The sequence below is a fragment of the Engraulis encrasicolus genome, chromosome 20, assembly GCF_034702125.1.
Source record: "Engraulis encrasicolus isolate BLACKSEA-1 chromosome 20, IST_EnEncr_1.0, whole genome shotgun sequence".
In the NCBI taxonomy this organism is placed as follows: Eukaryota; Metazoa; Chordata; class Actinopteri; order Clupeiformes; family Engraulidae; genus Engraulis; species Engraulis encrasicolus.
This window is the reverse complement of record NC_085876.1, coordinates 50,734,304-50,753,246: the sequence shown is the minus strand read 5'-3', so window position 1 is coordinate 50,753,246 and position 18,943 is coordinate 50,734,304. Positions and strand designations below refer to the sequence as shown.

The following is an 18,943-nucleotide window of genomic DNA, read 5'->3' as shown; positions in this document are numbered from 1 at the left end:
CACACACACACACGGCTCCATGCCATGACACACACACAAACACGGCTCCATGATACACACACACACACACACGCACACACACACACACGCACACACACGCACACACACACACACGCACACACACACACACACACTCGCACACACTCGCACACACTCGCACACACGGCTCCACGTCGCAGTATTCCAGAATGTGGACTACAGTACTACTGTACACACACATGTGCTGCTGAATATGGAATTATAATGTGCATTCGGAATGGTGATATTACTTTCTATGTTGAAAGTTCAATTTTGCCGCTTTGTAGTATTGAGTGTGTGCATGTTTGTGTGTTTGTGTGCGTGTGCGTGTGCGTGTGTTCAAGACGCACAGTAACACACTCACACTGCTCACTCCTTGTCACACTGCTGCACTGTGTGCGTGTGCGTGTGTGCATGTGCCTGAGTGTGTGTGTGTGTGTGAGTGTGTGTGAGTGTGTGTGCGTCTGTGTATGCGCGTGTGTATGTGTGTGCGTGAGTATGTGTGTGCGTGTATGCATGCGTGTGTGTGCGTGTGCGTGTGCGTGTGTGTGTGTGTGTGTGTGTGTGTGTGTGTGTGTGTGTGTGTGTGTGTGTGTGTGTGTGTGTGTGTGCGCGCGCGTATGAGCGTATGAGCGTATGTGCATGCGCATGTGTATGAGTGCATGTGCGTGCATATGTGTATGCGAGTGTGCATATGTGTATGCGAGTGTGCGTATGTGTATGTTCACTCCTTGTTCCACCACCGCTGCACTCCTTCTCTCATCAAGCCTCGGAACACTCCAACTCAGGGGACTGCTCTAGTTATTGCAGCAAGATGCTGACAGGCATACCAGAGAGAGTAGAGAGAGAGAGGTTCCATTGGCCCATTGTTACCAGAGAGAGTAGAGAGAGAGAGGTTCCATTGGCCCATTGTTACCAGAGAGAGTAGAGAGAGAGAGGTTCCATTGGCCCATTGTTACCAGAGAGAGTAGAGAGAGAGAGAGAGGTTCCATTGGCCCATTGTTACCAGAGAGAGTAGAGAGAGAGAGGTTCCATAGCAGAGAGAGTAGAGAGAGAGAGAGAGGTTCCATTGGCCCATTGTTACCAGAGAGAGTAGAGAGAGAGAGGTTCCATATCAGAGAGAGTAGAGAGAGAGAGGTTCCATTGGCCCATTGTTACCAGAGAGAGTAGAGAGAGAGAGGTTCCATACCAGAGAGAGTAGAGAGAGAGAGGTTCCATTGGCCCATTGTTACCAGAGAGAGTAGAGAGAGAGAGGTTCCATAGCAGAGAGAGTAGAGAGAGAGAGAGAGGTTCCATTGGCCCATTGTTTCCGGGTTCTATTACAGTTTTTTTTCAATTGCTAACAAGCGCTTACCCATACTTTGGATACTTTTTCTAAACTCTTAACACAGACTACCACCTACCAAGCACAATTGGCCAAACAGTTCATTTTCTTCTCAAAAGCATACACTGTTAAATATACACAAAGAAATGCATTCATTGACCGCTAACTGTGTGAAAAAGGCATGTAATGTGTCAACTGTATGGCAATGGAAAGCCCTTGGTGTGCTAACTATATTAAGAGTTTTGCAAATGTCTCTGAGGATTGGATAAAAGCTTGTTAGCAATTGAAAAAAACTGTATTGGGGGAGGGGGGGGGCAATCCCCCTTTAGGTAGACCTGAGTGCTGTTCTATTCATTCTAAGAGTATTATGACACGCCCCTTTAGGCAGACCGGAACCTGGTCATGTTAGGTGCCCATAGTAACCTATTACATTGGCATATCTCTATATACTTAAAGAATCTCTGGTGATGCCGTACCAGAGAAGGCAAACAGACAAACCAAACCGCAGCGCAGCGCAGCGCAGGGAGAGGAAACGGCTCCTTGGCAACAGCGGCAGATTAATGTCTCTGGTGGCAGCATAACGACGCATTACAGAACTGTTACAACAGGGCCCCCACTACCAATACGGGGCAAGTGCCCTGCTCGCCCTCCCTATAGCGCCGCCCCTGGCTCCTTGGCAACAGGGGCAGATTAATGTCTCTGGTGGCAGCATAACGACGCATTACAGAACTGTTACAAGACGTTTTTATTAGATCGTTATGTGAACACCTAGTCTGGGTACTGTACTGTGGCGACGGAGAGTGAAGTAAGGTTAGTGACTGACCTGGTGTAAACTCCCTACAAGAGGAAACTATGGTCATAGATGAGGTATGTGGCTTCTGGTAAACGGACTAGGGATGCAAATTATCGATTAAATCATTAATCATTAGTTGATAGTCTTATCGATCGACTTACGATTAATTGATAAGCAGCATTTCCCCCCCGAAATCTCAATGTTTCTCGGAAATAAACTACCAAATCTAAAAAATGTAATAATTTTTTTTACATAAAATACCACATTTAAATTAATTCTATTTCAATTCTTTAATCCAAAGGTGATTTAAATATTCCCCCTATTCACACCCCTCTTCACACACACTCTTCATATGCCCATTTCACCTGGGTCTCTTGTCAGTTGAATTGTCAATTAATTGCGATGAATGTTTTTTAATCGATTAAAGCATTGGTCAATTAAAGTCGATTAATCGATTAATCAAATGCATTCCTAAAACGGACTGGCTTTTATCAGAAGAAAAGTAGGTGGAGCGCTGCTAGTATTACATTATATTGCACTTAGCTGACGCTTTCATTTATTCAAAGCGACTTTCAGTTATTGTCTGTCAGGGTATTGGTTACAGTCCCTGGAACAATGTGGGGTTAGGTGCCTTGCTCAAGGGCACTTCAGCCATGGATGGAGATGTAGGGAGAGGTCAGGGGGGGATTCAAACCTGCAACCCCTAGATTGAAAGACCAACTCTCTAACCACTAGGCCATGGCTGCCCCACCACTAGACCAGTAGACACTAGGGCTGTAACGATATTGTATCGAACCGAGAAATCGTGATACACAGTCACGATACCGTATCGGGATACAAGGAGGCAGTATTGTGATACGCCCTTTCAAAGTTTTATTACCCATTAGTCCAGAAAACAACCTTATGAAATGGGTGATAGTGCTTCAAAGCTTCAAATCATCCTCATTATTACATTTAAACTAGTATTGGTAGATTCCTGTAACCTATTCTACCTATGAATCATTATAGTTTTTAGTCATTATTAGAGAATTGGTCTTTCAATTTAGCAATTGCAGGTTTGAATCCCCCCTGACCTCTCCCTACATCTTCATCCATGGCTGAAGTGCCCTTGAGCAAGGCACCTAACCCCACATTGCTCCAGGGACTGTAACTGTAACCAATACTAACCAATAAACCAATAACCAATAAAATAATAACTAAGTCCCTTTGAATAAATGAAAGCGTCACCGAAGTGCAATGTAATGTAATGCAATGTGTTTGAGCTAGAGTTTTCATATCACATTGGAGAAACCAATGAAAATCAGGCTTTATTCTGATGATTGTTCAGAGTGAGAAATGCAAAGTATGGACTGAGAAAATGAGAAGGAAGGGGCCAAATGAGGAGGTCTCACTCCCAAAAGGTGCATTGGGGTCATTTCACGGGAAATCAGACACTTTGGGACCCGACTGACAGATTTCAATCATACTTGCTGTGCCTGTTTAGTAACAAGGTAGCAGCCCAGAACTGCATTTGTGTGAATCTGACACCAATATTAAGGGGGAAACAGACTAGCAAAGGTTTACATATGAGGGTAGGACACTATGCATTCAGCCTTGATTATATCAGTCAGTGTAAGTCACAAAAATATGTCTGTGGTGTTATTTGAAAGCTCTTGTCTGGCTCTACAAATTACACAAACAGCATGAAATACAACAGCCCTCAGAATATGAATTATCATAAATTGAAAAATTAAAAATAAAAAAAATATATATTTTTAAATGGCCAGTTCCTTGCACAGCAAATATGATTGAAATCTGTGTCGGTCGGGTCCCAAAGTGTCTGATTTCACGTGAAATCACCCATTGTATATGGTGGGTTGGATGTAATGTAGTACAGGTATACATGTATGTATGTCTGTATAGGCTTAACACACGCGCGCGCGCACGCATGCACGCACACACGCAAACGCCAACTAGCAGACTTCATCAGTACACGCAAACACACACGCACAGAGATAAAACATGCCAACTGGCAGACTACATCCGTACACGCAAACACACACGCACAGAGATAAAACATGCCAACTGGCAGACTACATCCGTACTCCCTCATACAGACGCTACAGTAGGCCTAGCTGGCTTAGATCAGTGGTGTCACACCTGTGCTCCCATGCCAGGAGGGCAAGTTAAGAGGTAAATCATCTAATAGAAGAGCCTGGAGTCCTCATAGAGTAAAGCAGGTTAAGTTAAGAGGTAAATCATCTAATAGAAGAGCCTGGAGTTAGGGCTGCACAATTAATCGAAAAATAATCAAAATCGTGATAAAATAGTGAAATCGAACTCATGATTTTAATCGTGATTTAATCGTGGCAATAGTGACCTACTTTTGAGAGCGTCCTTGAAGCCAGAACATACTGACAGGCTGGTGTTTCTGGCCAGAAATCTGTCCACTTAAGTTTCATGCTATTGCCTTTACATAATTATTACAATTCATTTTATTTTGCTCATCCCGTATGTAATTCATTCTTGGTTATATTTCGTCTTGTTATAATTTTCCAAAGAATCTGCAAAAATCAATAATCGTGATTAATAATCGTGATTATGATTTTGACCAAAATAATCGTGATTATGATTTTTTCCATAATCGTGCAGCCCTACTGGAGTCCTCATTTTCCTTACAGTACGTGTAGTATAGGCCCCTGTGTGTGTTCCCATATCAGGAGGGTTGCTAAGAGGTTAAGTTAAGAGGTAAATCCTCTAATAGAAGAGCCTGGAGTCCTCATTTAATGGCCGCTACAGATTGCCGTAAAAGGGGGGCGGGGTCCTCTCTAGTGTTATTTTCTACCTCTATGGTGTTCCCATATCAGGAGGGTTGCTAAGAGGCGGTGACTCCGAGCCCCAAGTGGCAGACTGCACACACAGGCCACCTCAGAGACCTTTGGCTGCTAGTCCCCACACAGCACACGACACACACACACACTTACACATGTGGAGTCCACACAGGCCACCTCAGAGACCTAGGGCTGCTAGTCTCCACACACACACACACACACACACACACACACACACACACACACACTTACACATGTAGAGTACACACAAGCCACCTCAGACACCTAGGGCTGTTAGTCCCCACAAGCACACGACACACACACACTTACACATGTAGAGTACACACAAGCACACGACACACACACTTACACATGTAGAGTACACACAAGCACACGACACACACACTTACACATGTAGAGTACACACAAGCACACGACACACACACACACATGTAGAGTCCCCCACAAGCACACGACACACACACACACATGTAGAGTCCCCCACAAGCACACGACACACACACACTTACACATGTAGAGTACACACAAGCACACGACACACACTTACACATGTAGAGTCCACACAAGCACACGACACACACACACACATGTGGAGTCCACACAAGCACACGATACACACACACTTACACATGTAGAGTCCACACAAGCACACGACACACACACACGTACACATGTAGAGTACACACAAGCACACGATACACACACACACACTTACACATGTGGAGTCCCCCACAAGCACACGATACACACACACACACTTACACATGTGGAGTCCCCCACAAGCACACGATACACACTTACACATGTAGAGTACACACAAGCACACGATACACACACACACACTTACACATGTGGAGTCCCCCACAAGCACACGATACACACTTACACATGTAGAGTACACACAAGCACACGACACACACACACTTACACATGTAGAGTACACACAAGCACACGACACACACTTACACATGTAGAGTCCACACAAGCACACGACACACACACACACATGTGGAGTCCACACAAGCACACGACACACACACACTTACACATGTAGAGTATAGAAATTCTGGATAGACAGGTTTGGTATAATAGAGATACACTAAATGCATTAATGCAGAGACATACACATGTGCACACACACAAAAACACACACCCAAAAACCCACAAACCCACATCCACACCCACTTACAAGCACACACACTTACACAGGTAGAGTACACACACACCCACAAGAACGCGACACACACTTACAAATGTACATACACACTCATTAGTTCACACAAGCGCACACACACTTACACATAGACAAGCTACTGTTAGCTACAGAACCAAGGGGTGTATTTGAAGAACATGGTTAAGCGAAAAACCTGGTTAAGTAAACCTACGAGAAGTGGTAAACATGCTAATGGATTAGCCTGGTCATGACCATCCCATAATACTACCATTTCATTTCGTATTCATGGTTTGGAGGTTGTTTAATCTGACGCGATTGCAGGAAGCGGGAAGTTTGCACTCAGTTCTGGTTTGAAATGATTGGACAGCTCTAACCCAATCGCTGACAGTTACTCAACAACAAAATAGCGCAGACGTTTACACCATCGTCACGAGAGCCCTCTCCCTTTCGCCCCCACCAACCTGTCTTTTCGCTTATAGGCCGTTTTCTGGGGAGGGTTGGTCGGCAAGATCCTGCCAGCCAACAACGCTCCTGAGAAAACAGTAACCAGTCTATGTATGGAGCCAATATTTTGGCAGAAGTACGTAGGATAGCGCGCAAGGCTACTAGTGGATAGCCCACAGGTGTCATTCAGGCTCTTCTATTAGAAGATTTATCACGGCCTCAAGGTTAAGTTAACCTGGTTATTGGCATACTCCACAGCCTACACCTCCTAAAGGTCATCAGATGTTGCGTGTGGGGGGTTGGGGGTCGCAAAAATATTCTTAAAGGTGCACTGTGTAATATTTTTGGTAGATTATTTTTAGAATTTGTGGTGCCCATTCACAATTCACACAAATGTTACCCTTTTCATGAATATTACCACCACCATCAAATTCTAAGTAAGCTTATTCAATATTCACTATGCACTTTTCATACATTTTCAGCTGCAAAACTACTTGGTTATACTAGTAAATATTGGTTCATTATTTAGTTCATTATTTATTAATTGCTTCACTATTTACCAAATTTGGTAATAGGCAGCACAGTTTCAATGAGCAGCATAGTTGCAGTACCCATTCTGGCCACACACATTCTACACAGTGCACCTTTAAGTGAAAAGGTGTGGGACACGCTGTACAGTAGTCCATGGAGTCGCTGCACATGACAATACATAAACCCAAAGCAGCCAGGGGCGCTGCCAGAAATGTTGGGCCCCATGAAAGATTCGAATTTTGGGCCCCCTTAAGGGCCCCTCTCAGTGCTTGGGCCCCCTTAAGGGCTCCTATCAGTGCTTGGGCCCTTAGAATCTGTACCACTTTTCCCCCCCTAGCGGCCCCCCTGCCTAAGCAGCCAGGCAGCACAGCCGATGGCTGGGGAGGACACATTTACCACAAACAAACAAACAAACAAACGAGACATAAACAAACAGAGACATAAACAAACAAACAGACAAACGTGCAAAACAAACAAACAATGCCATGAAGTTTGTGAGGTACTAGGGACCTGTGTTGCTAGATTGGGCTGCTTAGGATGGCCATCTGCGGGTAAAAATGGCATTTAGCAGGAAAAAAAAACCCATCCAATTTTCATCCATAGAAAATCAATAGCATTGGGCGGGATTTAGTGTTTCCAGGTGGGTTTTGAGCGTTTTTTGGGCTGGAAATCATCAGCCTCATCTGGCAACCCAGGTAGGGACCCTTTTATCTGGCGGGCTAAATAAGTAGAACCATCTGAGCAGTGGCGGAACAATTGCACACGGGGCCCCAGGGCAAGACACTGATAGGGCCCCCCATACGGCCTGCCAAGGTCACAATGGGGCCCCCACCACCAATACAGGAGGGCCCTGGGCCCCAGGGCAAATGCCCTGCTCGCCCCCCTTTACAGCTCCGCCCCTGCATCTGAGCGATAATCATCAGAACATCTCTTTCAGGAACACACACACACACACTCACACACATCACATGCACCCACCCACCTACACACACACACACACACACACACTCACACACATCACATGCACCCACCCACCTACACACACACACACACACACATCACACACACATCACACACACATCACATGCACCCATCCACCTACACACACACACGAATGCACGCACGCACACACGCACGAATGCACGCACGCACGCACACACGCATGCACGCGCACACACGCACACACACTGAAGTGGCATCAGCTTAATATCAATGGGGGCAAGGCAAAAGGATTAAGTGAACGTGTATCTGTGCATGCGTGCGTTCATGCGTGCGTGCGTACATTATGATGTCCGTGCCCACACTACACAGCCAAAATACGGTAGCTATTAGATATCCCTCCGCCCTGCAAAGCCAAAATACGGTAGCTATTAGATATCCCTCCGCCCTGCAAAGCCAAAATACGGTAGCTATTAGATATCCCTCCGCCCTGCAAAGCCAAAATACGGTAGCTATTAGATATCCCTCCGCCCTGCAAAGCCCAAGCCTTTGACGATGCAGGCCATTAGTAGCCTACAGCAGTGTTTCTCAACAGGGGTGCCGCAGAAACATGGCTGATAAATAAATTATATAGGCCTAATATGATACATATTTGTCTAAATTGATAAGTCAATGCTAGTCAGTGGAATCTTTCATCTGCCACTTACGCACAATAAGGTGGCCTAAATATAGGTCGCCCCAGTCAGCAGCAACTTTGAACGTAGGTCGTGTGACGTCTCCAAATGTGTTACTTTTTAAAGCTTTTGTAGCATTGGATGCGATGCCATGTTACGGCTTGTGGGTTTGGGGTGCCTTGACATTTTTCATGAATTGAAAGGGGGCCTCACCTGAAAAAAGGTTGAGAAACACTGGCTTAGAGCCACAAGACACACACACACATACACACACACACACACACACTCACTCACACACACACATACACACACACACACACACACACTCACACTGCTGAATGTCAACAAGACCAAGGAGATTGTTGTCAACTTCCAAAGGGTCCAAAAACAACTGCCACCACTGACCATCGACGGCGATGCTGTGGAGAGAGTGAGCAGCACCAAGTTCCTTGGAGTGCACATCAGCGACGACCTCTCTACCAACATACATCATGGGAAGGCCACTCAACACACTACATCATCAATAAGAGCCCATGGGCTCAAGTGCCTGCGCAAACTAAAGAGAGGCAAGTGCTACACCCATCCATCATAACAACATTCTACAGAGGAACCATAGAGAGCGTCGTGTCCAACTGCATCACAGTGTGGGGAGGAAGCTGCACGGAGAAAAACAGGAAGACACTCCAGCGTGTTGTGAACACAGCGATCATTGGAGTACCACCCCTCCCCTCCTGCAGGACATTTACACACACGCCTCACCCGGAAAGCACTGATGATCATCAAAGACACAAGCCACCCTGCACAAAAAACTGTTCAGCCTCCTGCCCTCTGGAAAGAGGTTACAGGCGCCTCCCGTACCACCAGGCTGGCGAGCAGCACAATGCACCAAGCGATCAAGATGCTGAACACTCAACCACTCTCCCTCCACTGTCTAGCCTCTAGCCAGCAAGGCCACTGACAACCCCCCCCCCCCCCCCCCATCCCCACCGCCATATCTGCAACTGAACATTCCACCTGCACTACTATACTTATGACTGAACTTTCAACCTGCACTAACTCAAAACATGAGCACACACACACACACACACACACACACACACACACACACACACACACACACACACACACACAAGCACACTGCACTTTCTGCACTAAACCCAAACATAAACACACTGACACACACACACACACACACACGAACACACACACAGACGCACACCGCACCTTCTACCTGCACTAAACACACACACACACACACACACACACACACACACACACACACACACACACACACACACACACACACACACACTGCTGCTGGTGTACTTGACAGACCTTTTTAATATCAACTTCAAAATGCTACTATTACCATGTCAGAACGCTATAAAGGACTTTTTTTAGGAAAAGCACAAAAGCACAACAATACCTCTTAATGTATGTCCTCTACAAGTCTTCTGTTGTCCAGTCTTGCACTTTAAATGTCTGTATGAGCACTGTCTATGTCCACACTGTCTTAAGTCCATGTATAAGTACTGTCTATGTCTATACTGTCTATGTCCTTACCTAGATTAGTCTATGTCTGTATGGGAAAGCAAGAAATGGAATTTCAAATTCTTTGTATGACCAGTGCATGTAAAGAAATTGACAATAAAACCTACCTGACTTGACTTGACTTGACACATAGACTCACACACACACACACACACACTCACACACACTCACACACTCACACACACACACACACACACACACACACACACACACACACACACACACACACACACACACACACACACACACACAGACTCACACACTCACACACACACACACACACACACACACAGAGACTCACACACACACTCACACACACACACACACACACACAGGCCTACAGTACCCATTATGCCACTGGCACAGGGGTGCAGCAGCGTGTCGTAATTTTGTTTTTCTTATATGATTCTTATGTAGATTCTTATATGTACATGTATATGCAGGAATATAGATGTATGTGACTATATGTATATATCGTTCCAGTGTGTAAGCATTGTACTCTGTGTTGAGTGAGGGGGCCTGTCTCTGAGATGGGGCTGGGCTAATTTGAATCTGTAAAGGGCCATTTGGTGGGCCAGGATACTTAACCCAGGGGAGAGATGAGCCAAAGAGGCTTCTTGACGAGAGATATCACAGAGAATGATGTCTCTGGCTGCGACGTCTCCTGTTCCAATATGGAGCAGTAATAAAAAATCTGCAGAAACTCACCGGATCAAAAGTGCCTGTCTGACATTTATGGAGAAAACCCCACAAGCGCATTAGGGGCCCCATGTACAATCAGCTCCAATGGCCCCCCGCTCACAGTCACACTTTAACCCAGTGGTTCTTAACCTGGGGTGCGGGCACCCCCTGGGGGTGCGCCAGAGATTTCAGGGGGTGCGCGGAATTTTGTTTGTGTTGAGGCTGTTGACCAAAATTCTGCAAGCGAACATTATAATTAGGCCAAATCAAAACCAAATTAAAACATGTTTTGGTCCCCATGTAAAGGCATAAGGGATTGATTAATGTCTCAAGCAAGAATCATTGTAATTAATCACTAAAATAATTATTTAGTGTGTATATACGTGTAGACGCTCGAGTTGGGGGTGCGCAACTTGTCTTGGGCTCAGGTAAGGGGATGTGTTAAGAAAAAAAGGTTAAGAACCACTGTTTTAACCCCCTGTAACCGCGCGAATAGACCAGAGTGATGCGATTCAAGCGACAGAGTGCAGCAGCAAGCGATACGAGCGATTGAAGAGACTAGAGTATGTCCAGAATCGCTTTTGTCCCGCGACTCAATACAAAGTCAATTACTTCCGTCGCTCGCCTCGCTCTTGTCGCGGTAGATGCGTTTCTGCGGTAAGATAGATATGAGGTGATTCTAGTGTCAGTGGGGGCCCCACGCAAAAACCCAAAAGACTGAACATTCAAAACAAATCTCTGCTATTATAGTAGAACATTGAGCTGTTTTTCACCATCTAGATGCTAGGGGGGCCCCAGGCGGGTGCCTGCCTTGCCTGGTGACGAGATGCTGTAAATCAGACACTGTGTGGGCCCCCTATATGCACGAGGCCCTAGTGACCCCCTTTTTAAAAAATAAATAAATAAATAAATAAAAACCCTTCTCTCATCAAAAAGTGAACCTTGTGTAGGTGAAAACCGTTATCACATTTTTTTTAACGGTAAGTTATACCGCCCAGCCCTAGTCGTTTACATGAGAAAGGAAGGGTCATGTTACAAGGAGTTGTGATGGATTTTGGGGCCTAATTACATTGAGGGATAATAACAAGGTTCACCAAACACACTGACCTAGCCTGATTGTCATCGACTTTCAAATCCCTTCGAGACTTGATCTGACCAAGAAGCATAACAATTAACATTCCTCAAACGGCATGGTTGACCCATGGTTGTGCACACTGTACACAACGAAATTGCATTTATGTCTCACCCAAGGTGGCAGTCCCCAATGGCGCCCCGACGGTACCATGCTCAGGATACCTCAGTCCTGGAGGAGGATGGGGGAGAGCACTGGTTAATTACAGCCTATTGACTAACCTGGTGGATCAGGACTCGGGAGTCGAACCGGCAACCTTTGGGCTACAAGTCTGCCGCCCTAACCGCTTACCCATGACTGCCCATGGACTGACAGAGGGATAAGGGTGTGGCAGGAGGTTGGAATCAAGGCCTGCAAGACCTATACCCACATGCATGTGTAACGGAGGCTAACTAGCACAGAGTTGGCGTGGAACGTTGGTAAACCTCCCTCCGATAGCTTCATACAGTCTCGTGCCGTTGGGCCGAGAGTCTAGTCTCTTGGCCCAGCGGTAAAGTACTGTGTCTCCCATTGCCGGACCGTTGTAGTTGGCGAGGTCGTACGTTCGATCCCCGAGGGGGGTGAACAGGTGCAAGATGACCTCCGTCACACCTGCAACAAAAGACCAAGGGGACAGTTGTCCCGGGCCCAGGGAGAGAGGGGGCCCAGTATTGTGTCCTCATAATATTGTGTGGGGGGGGGGGGTGTTCTCATATGACTTTGTCCCGGGAACGAGCAAAGCTCTCAGCGGCCGTGCCTACTGTACATGCCTGTGACAGCACACAATAGTCATCAATGCACACAACAAAATTGTATTTATGCCTCACAGGTCCGTGCAAGGGGGCAGCCCCCAATGGCGCCTGAAAGGGAGCAGTGCGGCGGGAAGACACCATGTTGGACTGCCCTGAAGCCCCGGAGTGTGTTGAATATGCGACCTTGCCTCCTCCACTTGCCTCCTCCACTTGCTTCTCTCCTCGTACCAGGAAGTAATATGTCATGATGACATCACTGACAACAGCATTATATTTCAATATCTTGCAAAAGCTCAATTGTAGAGTCTTTTTCTCATTTGCAATTGGGATGGTGAATGAAAAGCAGTCCCTCAAAAGTTGTTGTGGCTAGGCTGACAGCTGGGAAACTTTATCGTTTTCTCCATGGAGGAGGGGCCAGGAGGCGGGACAAGGAGACAAGCGCAAGTGGAGGAGGCAAGGTCGGATATTGCAACGCACTCCCGGTCAAGCCTCATCTGCCATCCAAAATGGCATCCACCAAACAGCAAATTATATTGCGCACAGCACTCACAGCGCTGCCACTGGGCATAAGCAGATCATGCAGAGCTCTTAGGGCCTCAACCACTTTGCCCCCAAAATTGGAGCCTCCTCAATTGAGATTGACTAAAAAACGTCCTAAAAAAATATTAAATTGCATTACAAAACATATATGTATTTGATATAAAAAGGCCCATCATTTTTTCTTTAACAAAATGTGTATTCCATTACTCTATTTGAGATTATTAGCCTAGTTATTATTACTTAATTAGCCTATGAGTGGGTGTAACAGAGGCTAACTAGCAAAGTTGGCGTGGAACGTTAGTAAACCTCCCTCCCTGAGCCTCATATAGGGCTTTCAGGCCGACCAGAACGGAGCCGGTGTCGGTGTCGGTGCTCGCACCAGTTACGTTCGGCACTAAAGTGTTTGTCTGCGAACCGCCAGTGTTCATACCGGGCACTGAACTTTTTTTCCGCACGTGACTGTGTTACCCGGATGAACCTGCTGACGGCCACGCTGTCGTCACGGTTCGCAGAGAAAAACCTAGTATTTTGCGGTTCGCATTGCGAACCAACTTTCCGGTTCGCGAACGCAAATATCTGTGGCGTGAACACGACGGCCGGTTCGCGATTAGGTGCGGGAACGGGCTCCAGCACGGTTTCCAGTCGGCCTGAATGCGCCTCATACAGTGTCGATGCCGTTGGGCTGGGGGACTGGTCGTAGGGCTACTGTGCCTCCCATTTCCCAAACGATGTAGTTGACGAGGTTGCAGGTTCGCGCCCCGAGGGGGACAAACAGGTGCAGGAAGACCTCCGTCACACGGGGCCTCCTGACCAGTTATGCTTGGGGCCTGCAAAACCTTAGCAGCGGCCCTGCACTTAGGATATAGCACTGCCTCCTCCACTCTCGCTGCACTTAGGATATAGCACTGCCTCCTCCACTCTCTCTGCACTTAGGATATAGCACTGCCTCATCCACTCTCTCTGGTCCACAACTATTCACTAGCACAAAGCCAGCCATCTCAACCAGAGGCGGCACAATTGTACCTGGGGCCCCGGGGCAAAACACTGATAAGGCCCCCTGTAGTGTAGCCTACACACTGCCAAAGTCATAATAGGGCCCCGGCCACCACCACCAATACGGGAGGGCCCTCCTGGGCCCAGGCCCAAATGCCCTGCTCACCCCTCCTACAGCTCCGCCCCTGATCTCAACTGATGTTCTGCTAGAAATGGAGTAAGGCGCTTGGAGTAAGCCGTGCCTCTGCAAACTCTTAAAGGTGTTCTCTCCAATCTAATCTGGAATCACCTTTTATTATTAATTCGAACGTATTGAAACATCATCATGTAGGCCTAGGCACGAGTCTATTCCCAGCTGTCATTGGGTAGAACTGCAACGAATTTGCTCGCATGTCTTGTCATTAAATACGTGGTGTTACAATATCGCCTCCAAATAATGTAAGACACATTATTGTAGGCCACATTACGCGTGGGGAAATAGGGAATAACGCCATTGGTGTGCGCGAGGCTTCCTGACAAGGAGTGCGTTTTAATATGGGACCTTGCCTCCTCCACTTGCCTCCTCCACTTGCTTCCCGTCATGATGACATCACTGACAACAGCATTATATTTCAATATCTTGCAAAAGCTCAATTGTAAAGTCTTTTTCTCATTTGCAATTGGGATGGTGAATGAAAAACAGTCCCTCAAAAGTTATTGTGGCGAGACTGACAGTTGGGAAACTTTATCGTTTTCTCCACGGAGGAGGGGCCAGGAGGAGACATGCACAAGTGGAGGAGGCAAGGTCACATATTGGGATGCACCCAAGGGGTAGCGTCACGTGTGTTACATAAGTCAGTGTTTCCCAACCTTTTTTGACTCGCGTACCCCCTAAGCCTTTTTGTTGTACCATGAGTACCCCCTATCCCATGCTCTCTATATATTCCTTTATCCCAGTATGACTATACTCTATTCAATTGTCATTATCACATTTTTCCGCGTACCCCCTGAGGTGTGCTCGCGTACCCCTAGTGGTACACGTACCCCTGGTTGGGAAACACTGACATAAGTCACAACATCCACTGCAGCAGGAGGAGGACACAGCCAGATTCCTGCAGCCAGTTTCAGCTGCTCAGGGTCACATCGGGTGTCAAAGTTCACGTCATTCTTCAATTTCAAAACTAAAAGGTGTTCTGCATGTTTTGCGTAAAATTGGCCACGGCGTAAAGGAAGCACAAATGGGTTAAGCCGGTGCATAGGCGCCACACGGGCCGTTGCATCAAAGTTCGCCTAATGTTATTAAATTGAGAAGAACACTTCTGACTGTTTCAGGATAAGCCTCTGTCTGCAACTAAGCGGAGGCTATTCGTCCTTTAACGTCGTGTGGATTGTAGGCCTACAGGTCTCCTTTAAGCAACTGTGAAATTTTGAAATTGGCCATCGAACAGAAACATCATGCAATGTAGGCCTAATTGTGTTGCCTCAGTAGCCTATAATGACAGTTGAACTGACATCGACTGTCCTGAACTTGGAGGGGCAGGGCAGCCGTTTTTATACTGTGTGTAGCAAATCAACTTCAGTTCTAGCACAGGCACGGCGCCGTTGCAAAGTCTGTCATTTGACCTGAAATACCCCCGTCGGCAGCTAGGCAGAATCTGTGATCGCTTAGGATTCTGATACATCGCATGTAAAAATCCTTTCTATGGGAACCCGAGAGGGACACGAGTGTGTGTCAAATTAATAGCCCACAGCCTAGGGCCTAAGCATGCAATACGATGACAGAGGGGGACGCCACATTATCGGCCACAGTGTAGCAATTTATTTCGCTGCTGTGCACCGAGATGGCAAACAACGTTACGTTGTTTCTTTTTATTGCAGCGTCCAATTTAATATCGTTGGAGAGAACCCTTCAAAAGAAACGTCAGACAAGAGATTGCCACATGTTGGCTAATAAAAAAACAATCGTGCACGTTCATCAAAAGTAAAAGTTGACATTTCAGACGTCAGGGTAGCCTGAAGGCTACACTGTTTGTCCACCAAGAACGGTAACGCTACAACATTCTCGTAGTCCAACTTGGTGTCTAAAACCTACCCGGCTTTGCACATCCATGCACGCCATTAATGTAGACTAACCGAGACATGCTGTTGCTTACGAAAATGGCACACGACATTGATCAGACATGGCAAGAGTGACATGTAACCGCTTAAATAGAAACCCTTGTCTGTAAAGACACCGTTTTGACAGATATCAGCTTCTTTCAGCGGGAGTCTTATAGCCTATAGGCTGTTTACAAGCAATGTTGCGGAAACAAAACTGCAGCAATTGCGCAGTGGTTACGAAGTTTCCTTTCGCTTTGTCTATAAACCTGTGGTAAACAGAACATTATGAACACTCCATGCCGTAACATGATCTGATAAGTACCGTGACCAATGGTTAAAATGGCTTCACTGCCAACTGGAATAGTTTAGAAGCAAAATCATCCAAATCCAAACATAGGCCTACTTTACACCACAAACTGCACGTAACAATTAACTATTGTAGAAGGAAACGTGTAGGCTACACTATGTCTGCAACGGCCACATTACGCACAGAGTCAACGTTTCTGTACACCACCACCAAGCCCTGCCTGCGCTTCATGGACTAGGCTGTCTAAAATTGTGTCAGTTCCGTTGCCTGCAACCATTATCACACGGACATCAAATCGAAACTTTCGGTCAAAACAAAAGAAATAGCCGTCAAGTGGGGGGGTTAGCCACCGTCGGCATCATGTGGTAATACAATCTTCGACTCATTCACATTTGTCAAGATCCATCCCGGAATTGACTCACAACGCTGAACCGCGAAAATAAGCAACACGCACTTGGGCGCACACACAAACACAACCCATAAACTGTCACACATAAACGACTTACCTCAGGTTTAGAGAAGCAATTTCTCCGGACACAGCCACGGAAATCCTTCTCATTAGGGGACAGCGGGAGTGAGAGTGAAGCTCAGCTCTACCTGCTGCGAACGGCCAGACTGTAGTTCCAGAATCGCCGGAACGAAGCGTCGCTCGCGCGGCACTTGGCCTGAGATGACCCGCCCGAGAGAGCGAGAGTGTAAGCAGATTATGGACTACACCATGGAGCCGAGGCTGCCTGCAGCACCCCAACTGTTCACTATGGGGAATCCGTATCCGCGAGTGAGCTCACTGAAGATCCGATAGACAAACGCAAAAGCGCCTACGGACGGACACAAAGCTCCGAACTCCAAGACCCACGGCGGCGCACGTTGACTCAAAATTTCGTGTCGTTCGGTGGTGGAATAGAGCTACGTTACCCAGTCTAGCCTGAATCCAGACGGCACCAAGTGCAACGCGCTGTCACGTTCGCGTGGTGTCGTAGTTGCCCCTATGCAATCCAGTACATTTTTAAACTTGGCTACCGAGATGCAAGTACAAACTTGCGACGCTCCTGAAAGATGCCCGTGCTTGTATGAATCCTAACCTGATTGTGTCACGTAGGTAGACTATGATTGCAGTGCGTGGGCTTTAGTTTACAGCGAGGGGCAGAGAGAAGAGAGAGAACGTGGTTCTGTTTGATTCACTACCTGGAGCAGCAAGCCTTGGACACACACACACACACACACACACACACACACACACACACACACACACACACACACACACACACACACACACACACACACACACACACACACACAATTGCTCAGATCTGTGTACTTTGACCTAATCTGTCCCAGATCACCTACTAAACACACACACACACACACACACACACACACACACACACACACACACACACACACACACACACACACACACACACACACACACACACACACACAGAAGAAGAAGAAGTATATACAGTAATATAGGCCTACTGTATTGCAGCATGCAGTGAGATGAAGTGTTGATTAGATGAGATGTGGGCCTGACTGCAATAGGCCTTCTCCCATCATGCCCTCTTCTGTATGTCTTATCCTTATGGCCCAGAGCAGTGTTTCTCAACTTTTTTTTAGGCGAGGCACCCTTTCAATTCATGAAAAATTTCAAGGCACCCCAAACCAACAAGCCGTAACATGGCATCACATTCGATTCCACACAAGCTTAGAAAAGTAACACATTTGGAAACGTCACACGACCTACGTTCAAAGTTGCAGCTGACTGGGGCGACCTATATTTACTTTATTGTGTGTAAATGGCAGATGAAAGATTCCACTGACTAGCATTAACTTATCAATTTAGACAAATATGTATTATATTACATAATGTATTTATCAGCCACATTTCCGCGGCACCCCTGAGGGGGTCCTGCGGCACCCCAGGGTGCCCCGACACCCCTGTTGAGAAACACTGGCCCAGAGCATGAGTTGTCTGGTATTGCTGCAATCAGAATAAACGACAGAAAGCGTCAGTAAATCATGGTAGTCCTGAATGGGTCAGTTTTTTTAATATATATATATATATATATATATGTATATATATATATATATTTAGGGGCTTTTAAGCCTTTATTTGACAGGACAGTCGAAGATGGTGACAGGAAGCGAATGGGACAGAGAGACAGGGGAGGGTCGGGAAATGACCCCGGCCGGACTCAAAC

The 18,943-nt window shown here is 46.6% G+C and overlaps 1 protein-coding gene across 2 annotated transcripts in view; it reads right to left on the bottom strand.

Annotated features, from left to right (window-relative positions):
* thrb (thyroid hormone receptor beta) overlaps positions 1 to 17,809 on the bottom strand; it is a 206,008-nt gene extending 188,199 nt beyond the window's left edge. For both annotated transcript variants that reach the window (XM_063186085.1, XM_063186086.1), the window contains exon 1: positions 17,249 to 17,809. The gene's annotated coding sequence lies outside the window, so the exon portion shown is untranslated. The remainder of the gene's footprint in view (positions 1 to 17,248) is intronic.
* Between the last annotated feature and the right edge of the window lie 1,134 nt (positions 17,810 to 18,943).